Raw genomic sequence first — 27,391 nt, 5'->3', positions numbered from 1 at the left:
CTTGATAAAAAGCAGTAGGGCTGAATTTCAGCACTTTTCTAAACCTTTTCAACAGCATTTACACTAAAAGAAGCAAAAGCTTTTAAGTTACTTGATACAAAACACCACTGTAAAGAGAGCCAGAGTGCTGTGGACCAGCCACACAGGAGCAGCAGGAGTTCCAGGTGCAGGTACTCCCATGATGTTTTCTCAGCCAGTTGCAGGTACATGCTCACACCGATGCTGCAAACTACCAGAACCCAACCAGTACCTGGGCACCTGTGCATACGCATTACCTGACTAAGCCCAGGTCAGAACACCCTCACATACATCTCTGCTCTCCTTGCAACCTTTCCAAGAGCCTCAGGGAAGAAGGCTGACACAAGGGGGAATGAAGGACTGGCCAAGCCAGAGTGACCAGGCAATCACACAGTCATCATTAAGGTGATAATCTATGGCAGGCTGCTGCTTAGACCCCTCCTATCAACAGCTGGCCACTGACCTCACACAACTTCACAAGTTCTTTTTTCAAACATTATTTCAGATGTTTCCATCCCTTTAAAGCCACTACTGCTTATAGCTAAGTAGGTAATTTGCTATCCCCACCTGCTATGTAAATTGATTAATCACAGGCAAGCAGAAGGCTGGTTCCCATGCAGAGGAGGAAGGAAATCAGTATCAACTGCTCTTTGTGACACTTGGGTTTCACAAAACTTCCACCAAAGCTAAACCTTCAGCCTGTGCTCCAGCTCCAAACGTACCTGTCCTTGGGCTGAAAGGGAACAATTTTTCAGAAAGCTTTTAAACTCCCTGAAAATCACAGCACAAGAAACAGAAGGATTCTTTTCTTTATTTCAGCCAAGCACAATAAACATTCCATCAGGCACACAGGGCTACACAGACGGTTCCTGAAGGGAATGGACCATCTTTCAAGGGCCAGTTGCAAAGTGACACCATCACTTTGTCACTCCAAATTCCCACTTAAGGCAGAGTTGGAAGTTCTTCATAAAGCAGCATTCTGCAGATGGCAACATTTACACATGATGTATATCACCTTTAGGGAACCTCAGAGGTACAGCATTAAGGATGTCCCTGGCAGTGTCATCCATCACAGAATCAAAGTGAGAAAGTTACAAAGGAACCCTCCCTGGTAGCAAGGCAGTCAAACTCCGTACTTTACCAAGAGCTATGGAAAACTCCCAGCACTCAGCCTGGGGATCATCAGAACAAACCCAGAAAGCAGAAGCAGTGTACTCCCCACCTCCGACAGAATGATTTCACCTTTACAGATGCCTCATCTACTCCTCACAGAACCCTCTCTGACAAGAGGAAGGCACATCCCTACTTGATGGCCTCTATTTTGTCTCAGCTGGGAAGCTAAGTGCTGTTTCCTGATCCCAGGAACTCTGTGCAACTGTCAGACAACCACAGGAAACCTGTCAGTGGGGGCCTAGGGTCATTGGCTCCCCAGCCTAAGAGCACTGTCATGAGACAAGGAAGCTGCAGTTGGTCATTGTCCAGTGGGGCCCTAAACAAAGCCGTACCTCTGCAGAATTCTGTGAGAACTGTGGATCAGTGCAGCAGCCTGGTCCACCACCGTGACCTACAGAGCCAAGAATTTGTGCCAGTAGGACCCTCCTTTGGCACCAAACCTGCAAGGTACTGCCAGTTTTGCTAAAGACAGGAGCCACTGACAGGCTCTCATACCCTCAGAGAAGGATGGAGACACTTTTCTTCCTCCCCAGGCACTACATACCCAAGCTCACTGATATCCAATTCCATTGAAGCATTTCTGCCAAAACCTTCCATGTTATTACACACACACACAGCCTTCCCCATCCATCCTGCTGGGAACTACAGAAACACCTTTACCAACCTCTACCTCTATCTACGGCTGGACCACCCCAGCCCAGTGGAAATGCTTCCAGCTGTTAAACACGGCTCATGGATAATACGTAGGTTGCTCAAGGCATGACTCACAGCAGCTGAGGGCCATGTGAGGGTCAGCAGGACAGCAAGGCTTGGGATAGCTGCTGCAGAGCAGCACAACACCACAGTTCATGGAAGTTTTATAAAGGAGAACATTGGCAATGCCTGTCACACACCATGGCAGCAGCAGGCAAGGTAGAAGACTCACCTGACTGACACCTACATGCAAGTATTACGCAATCAAACACACACTACCTGTAGCAGACAGTGGGCTTCCTGTTCACTGACACCCCTAAGTCAAGCACCACCTATCTCCTAGGTCTGACTAGTTCAGAAGTAAAGCTCTACAATTTATGACTTAGACACAATATGCCATGAGTAGCAGCATGGCTGGTCCATATAAGAGACATAAACCTGACTAAGCTTACTTTCCTACTTTACTCCCACAAAAGCTGCTTATCCCAAGACAGCAGCATCCACCTCCTCACTCTGCCCTCAGGTAGTAACTGCTTTATATTCTGATACAGCCTCTTCCTCTCTCTCCCTTCCTCCCTCCCACTCAGACCATGCTAGACAAAAAAACACAAAAAAAACACCTAAAACACCCACAATAATCTTTCCATCCTTCCTGCAAGCATGTGTTTATCTCTTTATTTTTAAATGTTGCAGCTTCCTAACATCTGTCTCTGTGTGGTATAATCTTACTGATGAAATATTTCATGTTCTCCTTGAGCCCTCATCAATATGTCTCTGTGTTATCAGCTTAGCAGATGGAGACACAGAAGGAATAACCTCAGCTTACCTAGGTGATTTCCTCTTAAGTACGTACTTACTTTACTCCAGGACAAGACTCACAGTTATTTTAGCAATGCAACATGATATATCTCAGCAGCAAACTAAATCCTCCCCTCTAATGTCACATATTCCCTACTGCACTGCCATCTTCCCCTCAGAATCTTTGAGTTCTTCTCACTGAAACCTATTATTTCCAACCCTAGTATTTCCAACCTCATTTCATACAGACTGAGAAACTGAGGGAGATACTGGGGCTACCAAAAAAGCCACCTGGCTAGTCAAGAGCTGCACGTCCTTTTCCCACACTAGACCCCCACTCATACTGTTGATCTCCTCAGCTCTTATCCAGGTGACTGTTCCTTACATGCCTAAAGAAATGCCAGCAAGACACCTCTGGGATCTCCAACCTGCTGCAATGCTGTACAATGCACATACCCCAAAAAGCCACTTCTCCCAATTCATGTTTTGGAGGTTCCTCTTTTTCTCCATGTAGGCAAACACTCCAGTGATTATAGTAAGCAAAGAGATTGCCTTAATACTATCTCACCACTATGGAACACAGCCTCCAAAAGCCTTCCTTCTCTTTTGGCAGAGGTAGGCTTTGTATTAGCCCTCTGACATAAACAAAGACACTTGACCATCGGCAGACCCCGCTGTGTGTGACTAAAAGGAAGCAGGTATAGATTTCACCTTTACCATTTGGCTGTTCCTACAGCACAGAAACACTGCTCTGCACTCAAAAAAGCCCTGATCTGAGCAACACTGTGACCCTCATTTCCTGAGCACTAAGGCAGGTACCAGCCCAGGGCACAGCCTGCAGCCAGAAAGTGTCTGGGAAAAGAAAAGCCATTCTTTGTATAAGCTCAACAGAGATTTTAGCCAAGTCACCAAATGCCTGTCATCTCATTCTAACTCCTGGTCTCAGCCGTGCATTCAGCACAGAAGGAAACTCAAGTACCACCGAGTGCTTGGGAACACTCTAAGGAGGAGATGCACTCAGCAGAAGCAGCATTCCAATACAGGCCAGCCTTCCAATACAGGCCAGCCCACTTGCCTGCACCTCCATGGACATTTACTGTGTGCCCACCATGCCTGCCAGCAGAGGGGTCCAGCATCAGCCCCTGCCCCGAGGAGCAGGTCCAGGGGTGCATGGGCAGTGCTGCTGTGGGGAACTCCAGGTACAAAGTCAGCAGGAACTGAGCCCAGTGCACCACAGCTTAGCCCAACACATCACAGAATGAGAGCTCAGTGAAGGGTATTTGCTGTATGTTAGGGCATGCTGGGGGGGAAGGGTTTCTATTTATTTGGTTTATAATCCTATCTGAATAAAGGTAAACACATAGGGATTATAAATGAAATAAATCTGAATCAGGATAGAATGGGGGTGGGAGAAAAAAAATCTCAAGAGGGTCAGGAGATAATGAAGATTATACCTCAATATTGAGATTATAATGTTAGTTCTTTATTTCAATAAAACTGGATAGAGATCTTTTATATCAGGGACAGAGCTTAGCTGTAAGGACAAAGTAATCTTCTGGGAATTATGCACACAAGCTCAACATCATTTTTATTGGATGGCTGATGAACTGGAAAACTCCAGGATAGCCTGGTTTTAATTTGTAATCTTAATTTTCATATAAATCGGTACAGTTGGAGGAAGGGGGGCAGATGTAGAGGGACTCTGATGCTGTGCTAATATTGCAGCATTAAGACAGCACATGCATTAGGCTACAACTGTAACTCATCTACTATCTGATCCTGTCTTTCTGTCTATCCATCTGTCTTCCATCTTCACATCTATCTATAATTTCCCCACCAAAAAAATCTCAACAACGACCCAAGAGCAGAAGAGACTCAATGTAACATTTCACGCAGCAAGGTCCATCCACAATACACCTACAAACCTCTCGCATATTAATATCCAGGTCAAAATCCTGGCCTCTGAGATATGGGGACTCTCACCTATGGCTTCTCTGAGCGCTCACTTAACACAACTATGAGACCAGTGAAATTATTTATCTGGCTCCCCATCCCAGCATTCAGTCTTTGCCTTAATCCAAACCAGAATCATTTGGCAACTCTGCTTTTTTTTCTGCAGAGTTCAGTTATTTTTCCATCACCTCTTCTTTCAGGAACAACAGAGGGAAACACCAGTGAGGTGGGACTGTGACAGACCAGTCGTGGATCCAAGAACAGAGCACTGATCTCCTCAGCAGCTCTGTCACACAGGGTGTGCACACAAACAGAGCAACTACTTCCCTAACAGTGCCAAGCCGCACAGCCATCAGCACGGACTGACTGCCCTGGAGTGGATTTATTCCATCACTAACATGCAGTGTACACAAGCACTGGAGTGCAGTAGCTGTCATCTGTACTCCTCTACCCTCCTCCTCTACACTAAACTCACAGCACTGATGGAACAGTTGCTTTCATAAAGGCAGCAATAACCAAAGAAGCTCCCAGGATTCCTCAGCACATGTGCATCAAAACAAGATCTTCAGGGGGAAAATTGAAATGCCAAAAAGATTTTTATTTCTCTATGCAGATATCCTGGAATCTTAGCATTTAAAACATGCCCGATTGGTGCTGAGACAGATAAAAAAGAAACACTAAACTTCTCCTTCCACTTCCCAATATGCAGCAACTGGGAAACACAGAATAGGCAAAGCCAGTTTTTACAATCTGCTTTATAGCAAAATGATGAGTGAATAACAGAGGAGAGTCTCACTGACCTGTACATGATCTTATAGAGTAAGTTTCTTTATTTTATTCCAATCAGGAATGACTTAAATCAATTCTCACTTCCACTTTTGTTTCTAAGATAACATGGAAACATGCTGGCAGAAACACTGTGTGAGGAAGTAGGAAAAAGGGCTTGTTTGCCTTTCCCTGCCACATACACCTCCCCAAGTTCTTTCTCCACATCAGTCCTCCCCTCTGTAGAGCCAACAAGACACCAAAAGAAGCAACAGCAGCAGCTGCCACAGTGGTGCAATGAATCACCAGTGAGTCTGGGAAGAGTGTGGAAAATCATGCCATAATGCAATTGCATCAAAGCAGGAGACCAAGATGTGTGTGATGACATCTTATCCTGGGCTCCCAAAGAGCCTCTGAGCATCTCATCAAGCCTTCTGAAAATATTGGGCAGTTGTGCAAAGACAGACAATTCTGGCTGCAAGTTAGTCTGAGGGATGATGGGAGGGGCAGTGCAGAGATGAGGATCAAATACTCAATTAATACAATGGTTCAAGATTAACAAGGAGGTGCCCCAAGACACTAAGACCAGAGTTATTTACAGTCATTAGTCATGGTTTAGAGAAGAAGCTGAGAAATGAGGTGACAATCTATGCAGATAATAGCAACTCATTTGGATTAGTCCAACCTATAGAAGACTTTGAGGAGCACAAATAGATGAAAGACAAAACAATTACAGCAGTAAGTAATGAGAACTGGCACTAGTAATGTCAATGCTCCTGTGCCAAATCCTAGATAGAGACTTACAGCAGATCTGATGGCCAGAGTTTTGGGGACAGCAAGACGAGGAACCTGTCTCTGTAATGGTACAGACACAAAGAGCAGAGAAGTGTGCTGGAAGTCATAATGAAACCTGGCTCCAGACACAAATGTGAGCACAGGTGCCCTATTAAGGGACTCAGATTTGAGCTTTTTCCTTTAATGACACACAATCATTTCAGAAAATGACAGAGATGATTACACTCAGCAAAGTTGAAAGGCAGCCACAGAAATTCAAGATGAAAATACTTTTTGTATTTTTGCTGTTTGTCCTTCAAACTCATTGTGTCCAACTTTGTTCTTATAATAAAACCAGGACAATTACACATTTTTCCATCTCAGGTGCCATAAGCAAGACTTTAAAAATAGTCACCTATCATTACACATCAAATGTGTTCACACTTGGTTTTACCACTCGGCCTCTGTCACTTTGCAACTTCCCCTTCTGGAACTTTTTTTTTTCCTTTTTAATATTTCCCTGGAATATTTGGGCTGCTTATCACCAGCAAGAAGTCAGATGATTGCCACATCATTCAGTGTAATGTTATCATGTTTCTGCTGCATTACTTCCTGACAGCACAAGTATACAGAACATACGACACTTCCAAGACATTAATTTTATCACATTGCTATATCCAGGTATCCATGGATCACTAGTAATGTTAAATGAACAAGTTAAAAAAGCATCTATAAACTACAAAGCAAGCAGTGGAAATCCAGGGGAGAAACAGAATTCCTTTAAAAATTACCACTGGTCTCACATTTGGTGGACAGAAGTGAAAACTCCTCAGTTGTGAGAAAAGTTCATTTTTTATCAGTTTTACGCAGTATTTTACAGACCCCCAGTGATCCTGTTGTTTCCAGCTTTGTACTAAGGAAAGATACAGGAGGACAAAAATATTTCCCAGCTCCTCTGCTTGTACTTCTCCTTAGGATCATCACAGCTACGATCCACCCCTGAACTCCATCTTTAGTGACATCCCAGAGCCTCAGGGATCCAAGCACATCCCTCAGCAAGGCAGCAAAACTGGCACAGACCTGGGAGAGTGCCCTGGGGACTGATGGTATCCTGGGTCCTGGCAGCAAGACATCTCAGCTCCAGATCACCTCAACTTTTGCAGCCCAACTGGGAAGTTGACCTTGACCTCACATAACTCTCGAGAAAGAGAGAGTGTTCAGGGAGAAACAACAGGCCTTCCACTTGTGCAGCTCAGACTGCAGACAAATAGATGCCTCACCACAACTTGTTGTCAATGAAGGATGGAAAAGTCCATGGCCCCAAGAAAATCCTTTAATATACTAACTTCCTGGAAACATTAAAACACCAAACCAAGCTCTCACCACAAACTATTTCTTGCACTACGTCACTGCACTGTTTGTGGCAATCAAATTGAAAAACTCATTTGAACTGAAATTTTGCTTTTCACAGGCTTTACCAAGATTTACTGCTCAGAACACCCTTGCAAACAGGCTGCCATTATGAATAGAGAACAGAAACATTTCTCCTGCTGCATCAGGGATCTGGGTTGTATGATTCAGTACCCTCAGTTTCCAGTCTAGCTGAGGCTTGATCCTTCCTCTAACCCCTAGAGCCTTGTGCCATGGAGGATTAGCCTGTGCATAGTCTCAGTTACAGCACCAGTAGGGGTTATGGTGCACTGTCTGTTCCTGGTACTAGTTCCCGTTAAGTTGCCATCAATGGCAAGGAGAAGCAAATAAAACTCCTTTGGATTCCAGCTGTCATCTTGCCTCCTTATGCCATCTTTTCTTACAATTTCAGGCTTGCTCCTTCCAAATGCGCTTAGTTAAAAGCTTTTCTTTTGGCTCTAAGGGCAAAGACTTCAGTACTAAGTAGCTTTCCCACTGCTTCCATCTAATCTTCCTATTTATCAACCTGAAGATTCCTCAGCTTCACTAATCTTTCCTGAGACCATATAATCCTGAGAGTGATTTCCTAGGGAAGAGAGAGTTAACCAAGCTGCCTGATAATTGCTATTTGGAACTTAGACTCTGATTTTGCACACTATGCTCCAGTTCAGCCAGGATTGTATCATTTGGTAGCACACAACTCCAGCCTGCCCTCAATTCCTGTTTTTCTCATGAAGGATTTCATGGGACCACATCTTTCATACCCAGCATGGAGAAAAGCAATTAGTTTTTAGCCCCTTGACTCCTGCATCCACAACAGGACTGTGTTATCTGTGGTTAGCAGCAATATCTGGACAACAGCTTTAAGGGGAGAAAAAGCACAAAGCTGTTCTTCAAGGGAAACCTATCCACCAGAGCCCTCTTCTTAACAAGCTGCCCACAGCCAAAGCTGCTTTCCTTCCTGCTCCACTAGGCAGTGCCTTGATCTTGAAGGAAAGACTGCCCTTTGTTCATTCACAAACCTACAAAAACCTTCTCCTTCATAAATGCTGGTTGTTCTCTAAAAAGGGTGACCAAGAACAAAGCCAGCCCTCATATAGCCATGGATATCCACCAAGCTATCATGCCATCAAAATTCCTACAACAGTTTTAAGCAAAGGAGACCTGTACTATTTGCTTTGCCCCTACTCAAGGGAGGAACAGCAGCAGAACCAAAAAATACTTTTAGGTGGATTTCAATTGAAATAGAGCACATTTTATGGATTTATTCCTTATTTCTATGTAAAATATACACAGCAGTCCTAACACTTCTCTACTAGGTTGAAGACAATTCTATGTAGAATATAAACACTTAGGCTTTTAAAATATATTTGCATATTAAACACACATAGGGAAGTATTCCTTGTATCCACATGATTCCAAACCATCCCTTCAGCCATGTGGCCGTTGTGTATCCCACATTCAGTAGCAGGTAATGCTGACCCTCACGGCACCTTTTCTTCCACCTGTGTCTAAGGGCTTTTTTTAAGAACTGCCTTCCCTGCCATTTTGCACCAAGACAGAAAAACACATCTTGCACAAGCCTACCTTTTTGTTGAGGCTTGCTGAACACCAATCAGCTTTGGCCTTAATGAGGGGCTTTCCATTGGATACTGAAGGCCCTGACTTGGAGAAGGTTGATGCCACCCTCAGCAGAGCTACAAAACATGAGAGTAGACACAGATTCAGCACTGCCATCTCCCAGTATTAGACACAGTAAGCAAAGGCCTAGTTGTTACCAACCATTCTTTTGTTCACAAGGAAACCCCAAGTGTTTAAATAGGTAAAAACAATTCTACCTTCCCTAATTCCAAATTTCTCTATTCTGCTAGCATACCTTCTGGAAAACATCTTCAGTTTTGCTTTATTCCTAACAAGAAGGGACACAAGCTAAACAACAATTTCAGTACCCACCCTCATCCTGTACAATATCTTTTAAATGAAGAATCACAGGTTAATCCCAGCTTTCAAAATACAATAACCATAAATTTTTTTTACACACTACACTCATTCCACAACTGGACATGAAAATACCTAATCCTGTAAAACTACACAAATTTCTGATCAAAGTACAGCAGGTAAATCAAACCTGAAATGAAAGGATTAGAAAAGGTTACTATAATTTTTTTCTGTTAAATAACACAGAAGCAGATTTCACTGAATCTTGCTCTGTAATTCCCATCTGGAAAAGCAGCACTGGAGGAATGAACAGGTTTGAAGAAGGCCTTTTTATGACATCTGTAAAGTAAACCCTAGCAATCAGAGTCCATCCTAATCCTTCATCCAGCAGCTGTCCTTGGCATACAACCACAGTTGTACTGATCAAATCTTGGTCCCTAGGACAGCTACATCAATCCATACAACTTGTGCTCTTCCCCCAACATTGCCCATCAGCTTCCCAATTTTTCCAACCCAGCTGAGAGCCAGAGGTAGCATTCAAGTTCTTTTTGCCCTCCCCAGCACCCACCTGGTCTCTCCATTAGCATACATGCCATTGTGCAGGGGTACCACAGCCAGCGGCACTCCAGAAACTAATCAAAGGACACTCACAGGTGCTGTTTAAAGATTCCTACCCAAAGGGCCAACGCCACCTCCTCCACTCACTCCTTTTCATTAAGTCACACAAAAGGAAGACTTTCTGCTAGCTCCCACTTCAAGGAACACTTGGGACCATGACATGGATATGAACTCTGCACCCACCTAGCTCAAAGGCACCAAAGGACAAGGAAAGCTGAAGGTTTCCTTCTTCCTTGCAGATAATCTGAAACCAAGAAAACTTTAACTTGATTCACCATGAACTGAAACATCCCCATGTAAGCAGCTTAGCATTGCAAAGCATCACAAGGGAATTTCACCCTGCTGTGTGTGGAGATGCAGCACACACAAGTTACTTGTTCTGATTTCACTGGAACCCAGGAGGGTGGAGGGACAACAACCACTCATGTTCTAACTAGAATTTAGACTGTGCTGTATAAATCTCTTGAGTACTCCTTTCCAAGCATGGCCTTTCCAACACTTCAGAGTCCTTCCAAAACACCCCTTTCAGCAGCAGCCACAGGAAAGGAGCTGCTCTGTTGCCTAGCTATTGGCATCAGGGTAACAGCCTGTTCCAAGACCATCCACACCTGCAGCCCTGCAGCCCTCCAGCCCACACCAAGGGAGCAAAAAAGCCCAGCTAGTGCTTCTCCATGCTGCAAGTACCACACACTTCAGTACAATTCTCCCTCTTGCAAAGCAAACAAATGCCCTGATCTTGCATAATTTATCTATTTTGTCTTCTTTCAATATATTAATTATTGTTCTGGCACCTTGGCCTTCTCATGAAGCCAATAAAGCATGAAATGCCTCTGCACAGAATCGCAGTTCTTATTTTCTGTCTCGTGTGTTAATTACTTCTTTGCTTTTCTTCATGTGGTGGGGGAATTAACCCACATAGCCTGTGAGAATGAACAGCAAGAAACCTGCTATACACCTCTACTATCCATTTTGCTCATCTAGTGCTTCTTCTCCACTTATAAACTACAATTTAGGAACTAAACAGATCTGTCCCATTCTGAGAGCAGACTACAATTTACTAACCAGGATGCTACAGAGCTGCTACAACCAGGAAATTCAGCATTTCTTTTTTTGAAACCACATGAAAGACATAAAATTATGCACTCCTGCACAATGAAAACAATGACAGAAAACAAGTTAACTCTGACTTTGAAAAAAAAAACCAAGAGGAACTGTCAGGAAGTAAAAGAACCTGGGCAGTTAACAAATCGGGAAGTGCTGTCTGATGTACCCTTTTTTAATTTTATTTTTTAAATTACAGAGACAAACAAAAATCAACTAAAAGTAGAAAAAAAAAATCCATCACAGACCAAATACCACCAAACTATCAAGCTCTGTCAGTCCCTTTTCCTCACAAATACTTCAGAAGTATTGCTAACAATCCTTCCTACCTAAAGATGATCTGCTCCCAAAGGATTAAAGCAGATACTCTGTACATCAAGATTCTGGGGCCTTTTTGGTTTCTTATCTTTCCCAGAACTGCTGGAAAACTGTGAATAAAAATCACACACTAAAAAACCTGAAAGATAAGGATTTTATATTAAATTATCCCAACTTTTTGTTTTGTTAAGTACAACTCATCTACTCTCAACTGGGGACATCAAGGGTGTAATTCTGTGATTCAGAAGGCACAGGAAGACAGAATGAGTTTTCTGTAATTTACAAGGAGAAATAAAGACAACCTGTAAGACTCCAGGCCATATGTTCTTCAAAAACACCCCTCAGAGGGTACTGAGGGCCAAAACAAGCCTCTCTGCACAAAACACTTCACTTTTACTAGGTTGTTTGTCACCAAGGCCTTCTGAGCATATCTGAGAAGCCTTACCAGAGCTGCTAGATCCCAAGCTCTTGGGCTTCTCCTGGTCTTTCCTTTACTAAAGAGTCTCCAAACCAGGACTCCATTCCAGCTGTCAGCAAGCCCTGAGATGGACATAGGTGCCTGGCTGAGGCCTCAGGGATAGCCTTAGTTCCATCACAGACTTCCAGCTCCAGAAGCCATACCAGCCCAAAAGTCTGGAACACTGAGTTACCTGCAGGCTGACAGGGAGCGATGGAGCACCCTGGCTTCCCTCTGCTCCTCCTGAAGGGGGAAACAAACCCAAACAAGCTCAGATACAGGCTCATTCCACTGTGCTTCACCTCTTGTTCTTCACAGCTCAGTACAAACCAGGCCATAATACAGTGAGGGTTGCCAGCCCATCCTGATGATCTAGTTATTTCCAATTGGCACTTGGGAGCAGTGAAGATGGGAGGCATTACTCATCGCCAAGAGTACAGATGTTTCTAATTGCTTTCCATTACCAAGAATAACAGCTGTTTACATCTATCAGCAAATAATTCACAAGAGCTCCAGACTATTAAGATAACACACCCCACCTGGTCACCATCACAAGTTGTCAAGGCCAAGGTAGAGGCTGCCAGAATCCCCTTCTGCATCTCTGTTCATCAAATGACAGCATGTGTCACCTTCAGATATCCTTATGCTACCCCACAAGCCCTGGCGTCTTGGTGGCCTGACAGATCACATGGACATATGGATTCTTCATGGTCTTGCAGTAAATGTTTTACGGTTATACCACAGTCAAGGGCAAATGACAGGAGCAAGGGACTTGCAAATAACCCAGTAAAAGAAGTACCCACGCTAGTAATAAACTGGGTAGCAAAAAAGTGTGCTTGCTCTGCACGCATCTGTGTGCAGAACAGCCTTTAAAAACACCCCAAAGTAACTGACAGTGGGTTTACTTCTGTAGCTCTTTTGTGCCTCACCCCAGGGCCCAGGTAAGGGGCCTGCACAAAATGGTCAGCACAGGAACCCACTGCTCCCTTCACTGACTCAAACTACCTCTTTCAAGGCTGGCACGGGCCATGAATTCATTTTCCTCACACTGGCCCATCTAGGCAGTCCATCCACACTAGCCCATCCAGCCCTTCCCAGCTGGGGGCCTGGGTCTGTGGCAGGGGCTCCCCACCACTGTGTATCTACCATACAAGTAGATAAGCAGCTAATTAACATTAACAATTAGGAAACAGACAGCCAAACACCCTACAAGTGACTGGTATCTAATGAGTTCAGCAGTATCAACGATTTCCTGGTTATTAAAGCTGCATTTTCATTTGCCTCACAGAGCTCTAAGTCCACATGTCTGCAAACAAAAACCTGCCTGCCCAAATTCAAGTGGATTTCTACGCTTGAATCTAGGATAACCAGGCTGACTTCTTGAGAAAGGAGAGGAAGGAAGGTAAGTCCTCCATCAACTGTTTTGGTCCATGCACAAAACCCTCCTCCAGCCATTCCCTGGGAACTCTTTCTCATGTATAAATCCCTTGCAGAATGTATCAAATGTCTCTGGTAACAGCACTGGTACATCAGGATCTTCCAACAGCGTTTTACCCATTGCACTGAACTGTTTCCACTAGAGGCAGCTTTCTTGATTATCATTTTACAGCCTAATAACTAAATCCTTAAATTACTGACATACACTTGACCCCACTGCACTTTGGCCCATGCTGAGTAGCAAGTGCTGTTTTAATGAGATTGGGATCAATGGGGCACAAATCCATCAAAGGGCTGGTGTGCTATTCCCAAAGTCAATATACAAAACCCAAAAGGATTTGGACAGAATACATAATTTGAAGCTGCTTCTATTTCACATGTGTCACCTGTGTCCCCTTCCCAGACTGCTAGCTGACCCCTGCTCCATCCTTTACATCTTAAAAACAAGTTCCAAAGGGTTCTTCTGTGAAATTACTGCAGTAGGGAACATTGGACCCTTTGATCTAGTTTTGAGAACTGTATTCAGCCCCTCATACTCAGGAATGGGTCTCTTGGGTTAATCCACCATGGCTTTTTGCCTTGGGAACATCTGGATGCCTGGTTGCCATCTCCTCTGCAAGTTCCCTTAAACACAGCAATCCTGGGAAAGGAATTGCTGATTGCTCCATGTTTTGGTCTCCCGGAGTTGCACAGCCATTTCTGTTCTCATCACTTGTGCTATTTCAGGGCAGTGTCTCCTGCCCAGGGAAGGCTGCCAACAGGAGCAGAATGCCATTATGAGAGGAGGCTACTGTGAGCTGCCACCATCACAGGGAATTTATCATTGCGAGCCACAAGCATAATGGACTCCTTCACCAAACGACTTTAGATATGCAGGGCTTGGCACCAACTGTGCCATCCACACTAAACTGTAAATGCATGTAATAGGAGCAGGGGACAGAGACATCACATCAGTGCAGGCAGCCATCTCTTAGCAGCGCTGCACACAGAGGCACAGGAATTCACTCCAAGAGTCCAGACTGCCTGACAGGCAGGCAGGGAAAAAAAAAAAAAAAAAAAAAAAAAAAAAAAAAAAAAAAAAGACCCAAAACACTGGAGAGGAAGAAACTCCAGAGCTTTGCTAAACCCAGCAGCTCAGGAGAGATATTAATATTGAATGCTTTTGGTTGGGAGAGTGAGCTTGGCTAGGGAAATCCAGGTACAGAAGCCACAGCAATATTTGTAAACTTTTGATGCCCCGGCTTTCCATCTTGCCCTGCCCTACTCTGGATTATGGACCCACACATGAACTCCGTTAGGCACAAGAGACCTTTCCCAACAATCATTTCCTAAAAAGGCAACTGTGTAAGTAGTTTATTTTCCAAGATGTTCAGCAGCTCAAAACTTTCATCCCAAGAACAAGTTTTTCCCTATGTGTGGCCACATGATCCTTATATGCCAAGCTAGGAAGGCAAACCTTGCACCTGTGAATACAGGTGAATACATCCACTGGACTCAGAGCACAGGGGGAGAACCCTCTGGATGGTGCTGTCATGTGAGCCTGCAAGCCCTACATCTTCACAGTCAAGCTAGAAACGCCATTTCTTCCAAAATGGTTACTACCATCTCCTGTGTTTCCATCACTTCTCTCTCAAGCACATCTCTCTCAGGCTGCCTGATGTGGAACCAAACTAGGTATCTTCTTTAGCCTTACATGGACTTCACAGTATAATTTCCTAGAGCCCTACCAACCTGTTGGCTTCCCATACATCCAGCAAAGAAGGTGAGATCTGGATTTAGGATTCCTGCCTTTTTCTTTACCTCTGTTGCTGAGGCTCTAAGCAATCCCAGATCAGCCAAGTAATCAGAGCTGATACATGAGCAAGCACAACTGTCCACACATGTTTTTTGGCAGCTAATCAATGATAAAGATAGAGCTAAGCCCATGAGGCATGTAGAATACAATGAGCTGTTACTTCCTTAATCTCTTCATTCCCCTGGAAACCTTCACTGGTTGGTGACTGGATTAGCCAGGCAGTCCACTCCCTGCACCCTACCCTCATTCTCTTCTCTCTCTTGTTGTGACTTTCTTTTTATCAAATATATTGCTCTTGGACACTGCTTCCTTTTGCTCTCCCATTTTCACTGTCTCCAGCATACTTCAACCACCCTATCCCAACCCATATCATAATTTTCCACTCACAGACTTCCTGCTGAAGGGATGAGCAGAGCTGTCTGTGCCTCCACTTAGTGGAGACTCAAGAGATGCAGGCCATCTACACTCTTGCTGTATGCATTGGCTTCTACAATCACAGGATTGTAAAACTGTTCCCAATGCCATTTCAATTTTTTTTTATTAATTAAAAATAATAATAATAATAATAATAATAAAAAGCCAACAAGTTGCTCACTCTCCTGGTAGCAGCTTCTGAAAAACTTTTAAAACCCGAACATTTAAAAAATCCAGAAGCAGACACTAGCTTAAGTTTTGGAATTTTTTTTCCCCTCCTTCTTGTCCTGATTTACAGTCCAGGCTCAGATTCCTACGTCCCAGGATCCCAGAGTGGCATGCTGGAGGCTGCCACCTAGTGAGAGAGCTGGGAGTAGAGAGATTTAAGAGAAAAGACTAACGATTACCCGGAATGTGGCAGCTGAGTTTCTATCCAAGACTAACGCTCTTTCTGCCTGCAGTGAGCTCACAGTGCCCCGGCAGCAGGAGCTGCGGCAGACAGCCACAGCCCCCCTCTGACTGCACACAGCTCTAACTCACAAGGAGGTTTCTTGACTTGAGCACAAAGTGCTGTAACTAAAGTGGAGGATGGATAGATAAATGTCCAATGCGTTGAGCCCTGAAAGATGCCGGTACAACCTGACCCAATTAATCTTCCTGCAGTGCCTGAGCGCTAATGGGTGCCCAGACACATGCCATTCATCACCCCACACACATCCATCACACTGCAGCACATACAGGGCCTGGCAGGGCTCTGCCACACCTGGGGACAGGGCACCTCTGCAGCTGCAGAAGGCAGGTCCTCCAGCTCATTATTTAACTTGATCCTGGAACAGAGGAGCCAAAACCTCTTACCAGCATTACTGAGTTCTTACCAAGACATGCAAAGAACATAGATTCTTTGACACAACTTGCTTATTTTGACAAAAAGGAGAAGCTCCTTTGCATTGAATTTTTGAAACACTTCTTTTTAAGGATGGGGTTGCTCCCAGGACGAGTGCCTGCACTTTCACACTGCGTATCAATACAATGACCATGCCGCTCTGAGCACCATTTTCACATCTGCTGGGAAAGCAGCTCCTGACACCTGATTTGCTCTCACAGAACTCATCAGAGCTAGGGAACTCCCTCATCAAGACTTAAATGGCCAACAGGGAAACAACTTCTACTTGCAAATTGTTACAAGGTACCTTAAGTGAAGACTCAAATCCATCCCCATCCCAGTGCATACCATTCCTTTTTCATGGCTACATGGAAACACAACCCAGCTAACAGGCACACAATACGAGAGATGCCAGAGCACCCCTGTGATTTACAGGATGGCTAATGAGCATATCCAACGAAGGCTTGCTGTCTCCCATAAAACCAGACGGATGTAAGCACTGATTAGAAGCAATTAACTCCATGCAGCACTAAATAACTTCCCATCATTGCTGTACTTTCTTTCTCACCCTGTTAGAGGTATACAGGCAAATATATGATATATAAAAAATACACATGCAGCTGAGGAACTTGGTACTTCAAAGCCACCTCTACTACGTTGGGTAGCCTGCAAGTGACAAGCTTTTTCTTTTACTCATCCTGATGTCAACAGTCATGTACACATCACAGTAAAAACCCATTGCTTACAGTAACCTGAGACACATCACTTGAGTCATCACCAAAACAGCAACAAGGTCTGAAAACCTGGGATGGAATACTTGAATACTGGCAGTGAAAATGTCACACCCAGGGAATTAAGGTCCTGTCTGCTCAGACAAGATAAACAAGAAGCCTCACTAGAGGCATCTCAGGTATTTCCTAGGGCCACCAATAATTTGGGCCTGTTCTATAAATAAGAGATTAAGAAAGAGAAAAGCAGTTAATGAACTAGTGCTGCAGGTGAATATTTAAGAACAAGAACTCCTGGGTGTGAACTGTGCTTAGCAGCCCAAAGCATTTAGAGCCATGAGAAGTGCTGACTAAGCAGCACCCCTGGGCTACAACAGAAATCAGGCTGACATAAAGGAGCACCATCATCCCTCACCTAGAATGACAAACACCTCAGAGACCTAGGCCCCAAAACCAGTAAAAAAATTAACATCCTTGTTCATTGTCTTTCCCACAGGACTCCTGTCCAGTGCAAGAATCAGCAAACAGGATGAGAGTTACATTCCAGCTGGAATAGAAACTAATGTGCAACAGCAAGCCAGAGCACATAGTTGAGGAGTCTGTGTGAGAAATTCTGCCATGAACAGTAACCAACCAAACAGCATTTGGAAGGTGCTTTTCCCCAGCTCCAACTCCTAGCATAGTTGGTTTGTACTGAAAACAGCAATACATGGGATTTGGGGTGTTGGTAACAAAGGAATTTTCAAAAGGGGTCTGCACTGGCATCTATCTGTTTCTGTTCCATTAACCAACCACAACATTTACCCAAAGGAATTGTCCTCAACTGCATCAACTGTATTAAAAATTATGTTTCTACAATAATTGCACGATCATTTAGCTGAACTTTCACTAAGTTTCTACAGAAGTGTTTTGTACACATTTAAGGCTTGTTAATTAGTATTCCTAGTAGAGATGGAAGGATTAAACATGATCATTTTCCCAGTTCCTGTCCATTACTTTGCAGACTCTGCTGGTGATCAGTAACCACTCAGAGCCAAACAGCCACTGTTCCAGTCTTATGTCACAGATACAACTTTCACAGGACTAATTGGCAAAGTTAGGTGTCAGGAGTAAATCCCACAGTGCTGCTGCTAGAGGAGTCTAGTGAATATCCAGCCTCTGCTCATGGCTGCTCAATAAGCTGCCATTTGCTTCACTGAGGGCCCAGGTTCTGCTTGAACAGCATTACATAAAACCAACCACCATGACATTCTATGGAGTTTTGTTTGGCTGGACCAAAAACCTCTTCAAAAGCTGACCACACAACAAAGAAATTGGACCCTCAGATCACTGGGACCCATCCCATACACAACAGGCACAAGGAAATCCTCTCCTGAATCAGAGTTCCCAGCAGTACTGGCATATCCAGCCCACCACACACCTGGAGCTCCCTGCCAGCAAGGAGTGTGCTGGTCAGATGGTCCAAAGCAGCAGTAGCTGTTGAAATAAAAACCTTTTAGCATAAGGTATCATTCATTTAAGTTCCAGCCCCCTGTTCAAATGCTTCACTACCCTTCCAGGGAATTAATTTCTCCCTTCCATCAAGATGGGATTTCCCACTGCTCCATTTGTCCCTCTCACAGGGCACCTCCAGGAGCATTCGACTCTGTCTTCTCTCACCCTTCCATTTAGCAGCTGCAGACAGCAGCAACATCTCTCTCACTCAACATCTCTATGGTCCCAGATTCCCTCAGGAGCATCCACACCCTGCTTCTGGAACTCTCCTCCCAGACTGACCCACTGCAGGACCCCAGCCTCCATCCTCACCCTCTGCCTTTGAACACTCCTTTACTGTTGTGTCAGTAGAGTGAACAGAAGCTCCTGGCAGAGGCCTGTGGCTGCCTGTCTGCTCCAGCTGCCCAGGCTCATACAGATGACAGGGAGATAACACAAGGGCTACCAGGAGAGCTCAGGCTTTTTGCAGTACTGCTCACTACATAGATTTCTGCAAAATCCCAGGATTGCCTGGAACCTTTCCCTCCTTCCCTCAGAATATAAAGCCACAGAGAAATGGATGGAGGGGAGTGGGGGGGGAGGGAAGCAAAGAGATGGCGTGTGGTGGTTTGAAATGAGCAAGATGTTAACTAATTTTACTTTTAATCTTCCTTTTTGCAGCAAAGTGAGCCATTCAGGCATCACATCTTCTGCATTTTCCTTGCCTCTTTCAGAGAAGCATATTGGGGCAGAACTTGCCAGCTGTCTGCCTCCTTCGCCTTCTGCTACCATTATCCTGAGGTACCACCCCACCTTCTGGCCCTCCAGCTTGTGGGGGGGGGGGGGGGGGGGAAAGGAAGGGGCGGGAGGGAGAATGCGGAGCACAGTTACTCTTACAACACATCCATGGTGGGGAAGACAGAATGAACCAGACAAATATTCCAATAGGACATGGCATAGATGGAGAGCTCTGATTTCTCCAAGCTGAGTTTACACCTGCCTCCATCCATCCCCGTGCACACCCTCAGGCACAGCGAGAGCCCTGCACTGCAGTTTCACTCACTGTCTTGTGACTTCATTAACCCTTCCCCATTAAACTCTCCAGTCAGACACAGAGTGTGCTGCCCCTGCCCCCACCACGGGAGGACATTCTGATGCCACACAGCCAAAGCAGTGACTCAGGTTGGAATGATGCATTTCACTGCCTGTGGGCTCCGAGCACATCCAGCAGCCTGGCACTCCCAGTCCAAATGCCTCGTGCTGCCTTCAAGTAGGTGTAGCTGTTTGCAAAATAAGCAGCACTCAGAGCCTGTGTGTAACAACAGCTCTGCAGCCACAGATGGATTTAAGGGATGTAGAGCATGAGCACATATCACAGAAATCTAGCATTTTTTCCATGCCACTCTACACATTAAGAAGCATGAGAAAAAGGAAACAAAAGAGCATTTCCACTTATCCACATGCACAAATATTCCCCTCCGGTTGTTTTGTTTTTATTTAATCAAACACTGCCAATCTAGTGTTTCACCTCAAACCGTTTTAACCCCTTTGGAGCTACAAGTAAAGTGCATTTTAACCACCACATAATGCCCCAGTGGCATAAACAGACAGCTTTTTTTAGCAGTAGAATTACACCAAATCAGACTTTCTGCCCAATAAGGCTGTTAACCTGCACAGAAACCCAAAATGCTTCATGAACAAGTTCAAAGTTTAAAAACAGGGTTTGTGTGCCTTCCCCTAACTTCATTTGCTCCTCTGCACACACCCAGCACTCACCCAGAACCAAAACAGTAAATATTAGAGATTACTCCATCAATGTCTTATGCAGTCAAAGACAATACATAGGCTTTTGTCTTTTGCTGCTGCTGTTTTTCATACATCCCCTTCTGCCTCCCATCCTCCTAACTAACTCCACAATGCCTCCTTCCCCCAGAGCTCCCTGGCTGCTCTCTTTTTCTCAGCTGGACACACTGTATGGCTCATCATCAACAGTCCCACCTGACTCAACAAGCTACTCACACCTCTAAGGACACCACCTCCCTTAAGTGCTCTACAGCTTCCAGAACTGAGCAGTAGATAGGCCTGCCACAATTTATCTACTCAATCTCATTTAAATCAGGTTTAAAACTTACAGGGGAAAAAAGTCCTACACTAACAAGATCAGACAGTTGTAATGTAGAATTCTCATCAAAATTATCAAGGTCATCACACACTGGGATCATTCTATTCCTTCTGGAAGAAACTGGGGTTTGGATTTCAAATCCTGAAGTCTCCCTTGATAAACAATCAGCCTCTCCCATACATCACCAAGCATCTAGCAAATGCCAGGCAAGGTTTCTGCAGACCAAAACAAGCTTTCCGGCCAGAATTAGAAACAGTCTCCAATACTTCCTTAGTGACAAAGAATGCTTCGAATAAGACTAATAAATCCAAAGAATTACAGCTGAAAGGAAGCTTAAAAGGGTCTTTCAGCCCACCCTTCTTCAAAGCAGAATTTTCTGCACTTTTAACTCTTTCTGATCAGATGGTACCACGTATCTCCAAAGAACTTCTACAATTCCAGTATTTTGCATTAGCTTCTTCCATTAACTTTGGAAAGTCTGGGTAGGTGCCAATATAAGTAAAGCAAAAAGATGAGGTTTTCCACCCAGTCCAGCCATGGGAAGGAGTCTGAACAGAAACTGAGAAACAAACCAACCCATCAGGGTCTGAAATATTCCACAGTCCAGACTGCAGCTCCTAGGCAAGCTGGAGTCATAGCATCAAACACATCCCAAGAGCCATAAAACAAAACCTTTGAAGAGTCCATTACATCTTATGAAAGCAACTCGTACCTCACTGAATCCATGTACTTTCCAAACTAGGTATTTGTTAGTTCCAAGTAGTGATAGTGGCCATAAGGCATCAGCTGTGCTCAGCTGTTACCAGTCGTCTCATGATAATGCTGAAAACTAGAAATCTTGCCCAAATTAGCAGCCTAAAAAAAAGAGGGTACCACAAAGTCACAAAACTGCAGTCAGAAAAGCAGGTCCTGTGTACCACCAAACTGGATCACCACCCATCACCCCAGACTGATGGGCAGAGAGCCCTTCATCCTTTCCTTCTGCGCTGCTCTCTGCTTTGAAATTGACCCTTGAAACAATCTGCCATTGCAACATAAATGAACTATTATTCTAGTGAGCAGAACTCAGCGTTTACACATAGCTTTAAGTACAGGCTTTTTCTTGTCCATCAAGTATATGGCACCTTTCTTGTTTTTTCTGTGGTTGTTTGTTGTTGTTGTTGTTTTGTTTTGTTTTTTAAACTATTTAGCCATCTAGAAAACACACAGGCGGTCTAAAATATCAGTCTTCCCTAAGTATCACCAGAAGGCCACACCACAAAACTACACAGAATTCCACAGGAACGTTTTTGGGGGTTTTTTTGTAACATGCCTTCTCCAACACTGCCACCTCTGCTTGCTTTCATGGATGATAATGCCACTGAAACCCATGAGGTGGCATTCATTTACACCAACAGACAGCTTGAGCAATGACGAAGTATGGGCTCCTAGAGCTGCAGAGCAGGCTCTCTTTATGTCCTGTGTATTCCAGGTATGGAGAGGGCACAAGTGGCCAACCCTGCTTGCAAGTTTTTCTTCACATTGGTGTTTCTAAGCAGCCCAAGCAAGTGACTGCAGACACACATGACACTGCAGTTCAGCCTCCAGTGTGCCACCTTTCAGCAACGTGCCAACAGTAGAACCCTCTCAGGTGTCTGGCATGCACAGACAGGTGACCCTTCCCCACCAAGAGGTCCCCTTTCTCTCTAGCTGTGCACACAAGCAGCTGATGAGTTACCCCAGTTTCTAGATAAGACTGAGACACTCGCTCTCCTACCAGGCAGGCAGTCATAACCTCTGCAGCCATCCTGTACTGCAGTGGCAGCAATAATAGTAAAAACAACAACATAGGAAATACAGGGTTCTAGGTCAGTGAGAACACAAAGAACAGTCATCCCTCTTCCTTGAGCCTTTTTTCTACTCTTCCACACAGGTTCTGCCCTTGGCGTTTTTTATTTTTAAAACATCTTTTTCTCCAGCCTTTTAAAAACAGAAATGCTTTGAACACTACACTTCCAAGGCCCTTTATTTTTAACTGCTATTAAGCAAAGTGACCCAAGAGACATTTCCTGCACAGAGTGAGTTCTGCAAACGAGAACTGAAGGGTTAGAACTAGCCTGGCTGTGAGCAAAACACCCCTGATGCTAAGAAGGACTGACAACCTCTGGTGTTCCTCTCTACTTAATCTGATGACTTATTCTTGGAGCAGACAACATGAAATTTTTTTTATGCTGTTAAAATTGAAGAAAAATTAAGGACTCTTCATTCCCACTGCAGTAAAAAGCATCCATTTTAAGTGCCTGCACAGGGTTTAGGAATTTTGCATCTGGACTCTACTCTCTAAAAACCTGCCTGGTATTTTTCACAAAAACCATCATCTATTTATACATGCACAGAACATTCACTGTTCCCTTTTTTCAGCATGACATACTGTCCCCACCCAAATTCAGTCCTGGTCTTCTTACCATAACTCCAGTTTTGTTTCTGAGATAACATATTCATTGCCAACTGCACCAGCACTCACCAGAAGCATTTGTACAAGTCAACACATCTCACAGACCTCAGACACCTTGTTTGCACACAGAAACACAGGACTGGAAGGCAATCCATGAAAAAGCATCTAAAATAACAGAAGGATTTTCATTTTATGCCTATGAACAGATTTTCAGAAGTGACTACTGATTCCATGTGTTTCAGTTACTCCATTTTTCTCTCTAGGTTAAGAAGCTGGATTTCAAGGCACTCCACTTTAAATCAGTTCTCCCCAGGAAGGAATTGCAGCACTTGGTATTTTTCAAAAATCTTGACTAACAAAGAGACTCAGATTTGTGGGAATTAATGATGCTCTGGAGGAAAATAAGTAATCTAGATTTGAAGCAGTTTTTATCTACCTGGTTCATGTACCAGAAACATCTCATGTAAGCTGCATAATTAACTCTAACAGTTTATTAGGGAACAAGCTTACCTTTGGAAAAGGCCACCCTCAAACACAGAACACAGCAAAAAATGCAAGGAATCTCCTGTGCTACACCACAGTGCATGCCTTGCTACTGTCCATAAAATCTGCATTCACTTTATACCTGAAGCACTGCTGAACAGAAAGTTACGATGATGGAATTGCACAAACCAGACTTGTCTAAATGCTTCCATCTCTTAATTTCTTATTTGTCTCCACCACACTAATGTCTTGCAGGCTCCCCTTTAATGCCTGTGCATGGGTTATTAAATAAATGACTGTGTGCAGTGGCAGTGGCCCATGACACAAAGCCATTCCACACTCCTGATGCAAATGCAGCGGGATGGATGAAGCTGTCATGCTGCATCCTTGGAAGGATATTTGTTAGCCTCATTTTGCTGCTGTCATGGGCTGTAGATGTTACTCCAGCCTACCCTCATACCAACAAGAGTTCAGAGGGCACTGCAGGAAAAACTTATTGTGGTAAGCAGCACAGAAAGTGGTCAGTGGTCACATAGCTTTCAGAAGAAAACCAAGACATTTTAGTACAATGTAGAAAAAATGCAGGTTTAGAAACATACATATATGTTCAAAAAGGTGTCTCATGCTACGTTTTGAGGCTGAATTTCCAAGTGTTTTTGCAGTTCATGATTAGAGTTCTCAACATCAGCTGTTCCAGTGTATCTCCAATCCATACTGGTTGGGGATAGAATCAGCATATGAAGGATACAGGAAATGAATAATACCCCCTAATTGACACCAAGAATGGAAGAGAAGCACAGCTCAAGAGAGGCTAAGGTGGCTGAGCACCTCCATGCCAGCAGCACGGAGCACATCTGCTATCCACATTCAGTCAGTTGCTAGGCTCTCCATTAGGACTGTTCATCCCAGCAGTGATTTCTGAGGCAAGTACTTCCTTACTCTAAATGGCTGTGATGCAATCAAAGTTACTTAAGGACAGCCAATAGAAGCTGGCAGCTCTTGACAGGGTAACACAGATAGGACTCAAGTGTCTCTGAAAGAAGCCAGGATTACTCACTGTATTTCTCCTGGTAATTCACTCCTCACAAAATAACTATTTTTACACATCCCACTTCCCCCAGTGTGACCCAGTCAGCAGCACCTTAATGATCCACACAGAGACACACACAACCACTCCACCATACACACACGCGTGCGCGCACATCTACAAATTATGAAAGCCAAAATAAATTTGGCACAACACAAAGAGGTGGTTGTCAACAAAAACAGATGGTCAAAGAATTGGGCAAACACTCAGAGTTCCAGAAATGAAGCTTTTGCTTTCATTCTAAATGCCACACTTCTTACCCAGCTCCAGACAAGAGGATACATGGAGCCAGTCACAAGCTCGCTTCCTGCCAGGCTTCTCTGTTTTCATGACAAAATTAAGAGTCCACAGATGGAATAACTCAAAGCTAATTTTTACACAGGTTGGTTTTCCCTCTCTCCCTCCTCCCCATGATTCCAAACAACAAGAATAACATATTGTACAAAATTAAAGAAACAACTACAGGGAGGGGGGAGTAAAGTTGCAGTGAGGTCACTTGGTTGCTATGACTTCAGCTATGCAGGGAGTTCTATTTAATTTGAGAAATTATTTCTTTCGCACTGTGCCTCAGGAAGTCTGCTTCAGCCAAAAGCCTGACAGTATCATGCTCCACCATTCCAAGTCCTTGTTTTTATTTCCTCCCAGAAATTCAAGGCAACTATCTTATTCTTACTCTGGCCTGTGATCCTACTGCCACCAACTTACAACAGTCCAAGCTTTCTCCCAGGCCCCTCACTGTACTCTCACTGTTTCCTCCCCTCTCCCAACTCCAGTGGAAGTTGGAATTCCACTCCCAGTGAATTCAACAGAGCCCAGTAGAGAGCAGAGAAGGTAAATCCTAGAGGTCGCCTAGAGGATTCCTTGTTCACAGCACAGTATATTCCAGGTACATGCTGGACACTCCTCTGAAACCATGGATACAGGGAATCAAGTTCAATAAAGGAAAAAAAACACAGCGTTAACAAGCAGGACTATCTAATTAAGAATGTTTTCATTCTTACCTCTTAAATAAGTAAAGTTCAGAGAGATTCCAGCAGTATTTTAAATTATTTTTCATTTCTATCAAATGGGCATTCCCAAGCACTCAGCCAACACCAGGGGTGTTCAAATCTGTGGGCTGCATTAAGGCTAACCACCTCCAAGAGCCACCACTTGCCAACCAGCACTGCCCTACCCCAGGCTACACCTAACAACAGAAGAAAAAAACTGTGAGCTGCAGGGCATTTAAAAACTTAAGTAGAACATGGTTTTGCTGGGATAGAGAAAAATGACGCATTTTTTACCTGAACACCCAAAGCTTTAAGCAAAAAGGGAAGGTTACTGGCAGTTTAACAGTTTGCTGGGGGTCAATTTGGTATAAATGCAGCATAATTTATAGAAGCTCTGCCAAACTGTCTAATTTTCAAACTGTCAGTTTTTTCAGGCAGAAATACTACAGCCCAGTGCCGACACTGGAAGCAGCCCACATTAAGGGCCAGCAGCTGCCATGAATTTTGGTACAAATAATGAGTTACTTGCAACTGATTGATACCAACATTTAAAGCAGCTGAAGAAACAGCCTATCAAGAGACTTGGCCATCTTTCCTCCAGGCTTTGTCAGCAGTGACTGCACTGTGTGGATGGAGCAATACATTTCCACTTACCATACCCAAGGAGCTCGTACTCTGCTCCAGCTTAAAACCACCATCCTGTTACACATGGCTCTGTGCAGTTCACAAGCCCAAGCAGAAGCACTAAGACAGCAACAGTTTCCCCTCAGGTGGGAGGGTATTGACTTTGTGGTGGCATTCCTGGCTCTTAAACATTGCATTCAGTCCCTTTTTCCCTATGTTAGAGAGGGTTTGCAAATCCACCCCTCGCCTCCCCCACCCCCCCACCCCCCCCCCCTCCCCTCGCCAGCTATCAGAAAGAGCCAGTTTGCCCACAAACATCCATTATCTGGAGCTGCCCTCCATAAAGCTCCCATTATGGACTGAGCTGAGTGCTCATTAGCCACAGCCAAGCTGCCAACGACTGAGGTCAGCTGACTGAGACACTGACCTTTTGGAGTATCATGCCTCCAAAATAAACTGCACTATCCACACCATATCATATCCTGGTTAATTAGAACCTCTTTTTCCTGCATTTTGTCAAACACAGTAAATGTCACCGCAAATTTTAAGTGACAAGAATTTGGAAGACACATTTAATTTCCCAGTGGCATACAACAAACTAATCCAGTTTGCATCACGCTTGTTAGAGCTGATCTCAAAGATCCAATGCATAACTAGAGTTTGAAGAATGTTCATTTACAGATTAACTCCTGCCCTCTGACCTCAGCTGGAGCTTAGTTTACAATGATGCAAACTCAGCTCCACAGGGCTCCAAAGGCAGTCGTGGGGAGCTGCAAACTCCTGACCAATACGTGGACTCTGCTCCAGCATTGCTGCTTTACTTCACCACAGAGCAGGTGGGAAATCTAAGGATGGGCCAGGTCAGATCTTTCAGGTCATGCTGCATCTGCCTGTGAGATGTACAGA

The 27,391-nt window shown here is 44.3% G+C and overlaps 1 long non-coding RNA gene across 1 annotated transcript in view; it reads right to left on the bottom strand.

Annotated features, from left to right (window-relative positions):
• LOC310909730 overlaps positions 1-26,686 on the bottom strand; it is a 109,390-nt gene extending 82,704 nt beyond the window's left edge. The window contains exons 1-2 of the long non-coding RNA XR_014590168.1: positions 26,516-26,686; positions 9,172-9,281 (exon numbers count right to left, since the gene is read on the bottom strand). This is a non-coding gene — a long non-coding RNA (uncharacterized lncRNA). The remainder of the gene's footprint in view (positions 1-9,171; positions 9,282-26,515) is intronic.
• Between the last annotated feature and the right edge of the window lie 705 nt (positions 26,687-27,391).

This window comes from Zosterops lateralis, assembly GCF_965231275.1.
Source record: "Zosterops lateralis genome assembly, chromosome: 5".
In the NCBI taxonomy this organism is placed as follows: domain Eukaryota; kingdom Metazoa; phylum Chordata; class Aves; order Passeriformes; family Zosteropidae; genus Zosterops; species Zosterops lateralis.
The sequence above is the reverse complement of the archived record's forward strand: the minus strand, read 5'-3'. Positions and strand labels throughout refer to the sequence as shown.